Raw genomic sequence first — 3,193 nt, forward strand, 5'->3', positions numbered from 1 at the left:
TGCCATCCGGTTTCACCAGTCCTCAGTCAAATCGTCCAACCCATGCTAGCATGGAAAGCGGACGTTAAACAATGATGATGATGATGATGATATATATATATATTCAACAGCCACTCTCTGCCAGCTTGCAGCATTTCAGATGTTATACCATCTTTGCCTGGTACTTTCTTTTGCCTGGTACTTTCTTTTGCCTGGTACTTTGCCTGGTACTTTCTTTTGTTCATCCACTTGAGCGCTCTCTTGACTTCACTGATCAGAATAGATGGTACTTCCCCTCCTTCACTTTCCAATGATGACGGCTTGACCACTGCTCTCGATTTAAAGAAGTTTGTGTAGAAGTTTTTGCAGACTTCTTCCCCACCTCTTCTGTCAGTCACTGTACTGCTGTCCTGATTCTTCAACATTGTTACTTCTGTTCTATAAAACATCATCTACATTTCACATTTCTTGAAATTCTTTTGTTCTTGTGTGGTCTTCAGGAGCTTCTCTTTTCTGTACCTCTAAAAGTCATTCTCAATACATTGTCTTTTTACCTTGCAGAGAACAGAATATTCTTCCAGGTATTCTCCATCTCTATTCATGTTTCTCTGGTTTTTATCAGCTTCTTTGTCTGCTCCGAAATCCTTCTTCCTGTCTCCTTTGGAATCACGACCTTTGTACTCCAAACTTTTCTTCAATTTCTGGGTCAGTGTATTGTAGTCATCATTTATTTCCTTAAGCTGATCCCAGGATTCTTTCCTGATGGCTTCTCTCAGCTGCACTGCTTTCAGGACCTTCACACATTCCCAGTACCACCCACACAAGGCAGAGAGCAGCTGTGGAAAATCCTCACTCTATGTTTCAACCACTACTTTCCCAATGGAAAGAGTCAAATATGATCCTGCTGTACAAAAAGGTGAGAAGGAAGATCTTAAGAACTATCATCCCATCTGCCTCCTGCCTCATATTTACAAGTTGTTTACGAGGATAATTGCTGAACGTTTATCTCAAGAGAACAGGCAGGGTTCAGAAAGAAGCACAACACTATAGATCATATATTTGATCTAACACAGTTGCTGGAATGAGTGAGAGAATATTGGTTGCCTCTGTGCATTGCATTCATTGATAATGAGAAAGTCTTCAGCATCATCGAAATCAACACAGTCCTGCAAGCTCTTAGGAAACAAGGTGTGACAATGCAGTACGTCACCCTCCATAGGGAGGTGAATACCAGGTGCACAGTGAATGTGACCCTGTTATCCTCACCAGTGAATGTTCTAGTGGAAAAGCGTGTCAAGCAAAGAGGCATCATCTCTCCTGAGCTCTTCATGGCATGTCTCATGGTGGTCATACAAGACATGAACTGGAACAGAGGCATAAGTATAAATGGAGAGCTGCTTGCCTATCTAAGATTCACTGATGACATAGCACTGATCAGCTATAGACCACACTGGTTGAACTGGATTTCAGGTGTTTAGCAGTCGGCCTAAAGATCAACTGTACAAAAACCAAGTACATACGGTTTGAGGGCATAGTGATCAGTCACCTAACAGTTGGAGGCAATGAAATTGAAGAGGTGAGCAGCTATGTGTGTCTTGGTCAAAAAGTGACTTATGAGGCAAGAGATGGAGAATGAGACCTTGTGAAGTGTAAGAGCAGGATGGAGAGCATTCAACTCAGTGAAAGATGTGCTGAAGGCGAACCTAGACATGGTAACTTGTGCCAATCTCTTCAACAGTTGAGTCTTGCCTGCAATGCTATATGCATGTGAGACTTGGGCTTTGACGAAGAGAGAAGAACAACATCTACTTACCCTTAAAGCCCGGAACTTTTCAGCATCCCCTCGTATATCTGTATACAACTGACAATGTCCACAATAGAGGACACCAGCTGACAATTTTCACACAGTAGGACTACACCCTCAATCATGTGGTTCTGAAGTGAACCTCCCAACCACACAGCCAAAAATTCATTTAGTGGATGTTCAAGTGACAGTGTTACCATAACTTTAAATAATGTAAAAAATTACCTGTGTGTGTACACACCCATATGTATTGAATTTAATATTAGTGTGTAAATTCATCAAAGTTTGCCTCGACTACATATATGTGTGTGTGTGTGTGTCCTGAAAGAATGGTCTAGTGGTTAGGGTGTTGCACTCATTATTGCGAGATTGTGTTTTCAATTCCTAGACTGGGTGCTGCATTGTGTTCTTGAGCAAAACACTTCATTTCATGTTGTTCTGCGATTGATTTGATGAAGGGAGTGAGCTAATGTACAGCACATATATTTGATCACGATAAACAAATCATTTGTGCAGGTCATTCAGCTAAAGCTGAACAGTCATGTCATCATCACGCCCTCCCATGCTCACAACACATTGCGTTATATCATTCATCTAAATCATCTCTTTCACCAATTTCTTGCCAACATCAAACTTCGCAAACTTCACTCACTCTTCCATTCCATCACACCCGATGCCACTACCCCAACTCCTCCACTACTATGCCAGGCAACCCTATCAAATCCCTTATCAGTAGAACATACCCTTTTAGTAGAACCCCCTGCACTGATAGGAACTGTACTGTGTGTAGATTTAGCCCACACACAAACTGTAAAACCAGAAATGTGGTCTATAGTATAAGATGTACAGAGGGACGATGCAGTAACAAGACAACGACGTATGTAGGTGAAACAGCACAGAGCATAGGGGAGCAGGTAAATGAACATTGGAGGGAACTTAAGGAAGGGAAGAGCTCATCAGTTCTGTACCAGCACGCTGAGCAAGAACACGGAGGCTCACTCAACAACATAGAAATTAAAATCTTATCCACACATAGCACAGACGCAGCACTTCGACAAATTACAGAAGCTACACAGATAATAGAAGATAAACCTAGCCTGAATAGGAAACTGTAATGGAACACTAACACACACCTCTAACAAACCATAACATATGACAATAAATTCCCCATAAACCAATAACAATATGAACAAAATATAATACAATACATAGATAAACAAATGGAATTAAATACTACATACGTTAACAAAATTAAATTAAATACAAAAAAAAGTAGGTATAAACACATGAACAAATAAATAAATAAGAACAAAAATAAACGAACATCTATTAACAGAGGATATAGATAATACAGGCACTCCCCATACACACACATCTTGCCTGCACACACACACACACACACACACACAC

The 3,193-nt window shown here is 40.7% G+C and overlaps 1 protein-coding gene across 3 annotated transcripts in view; it reads left to right on the forward strand.

Annotated features, from left to right (window-relative positions):
• Nucleotides 1-3,193, forward strand: part of LOC106873240 (RING-type E3 ubiquitin-protein ligase PPIL2) — a 105,634-nt gene that overhangs the window by 95,773 nt on the left and 6,668 nt on the right. The window lies entirely within an intron of this gene.

The sequence above is a fragment of the Octopus bimaculoides genome, chromosome 25 (assembly GCF_001194135.2).
Source record: "Octopus bimaculoides isolate UCB-OBI-ISO-001 chromosome 25, ASM119413v2, whole genome shotgun sequence".
NCBI lineage: Eukaryota > Metazoa > Mollusca > Cephalopoda > Octopoda > Octopodidae > Octopus > Octopus bimaculoides.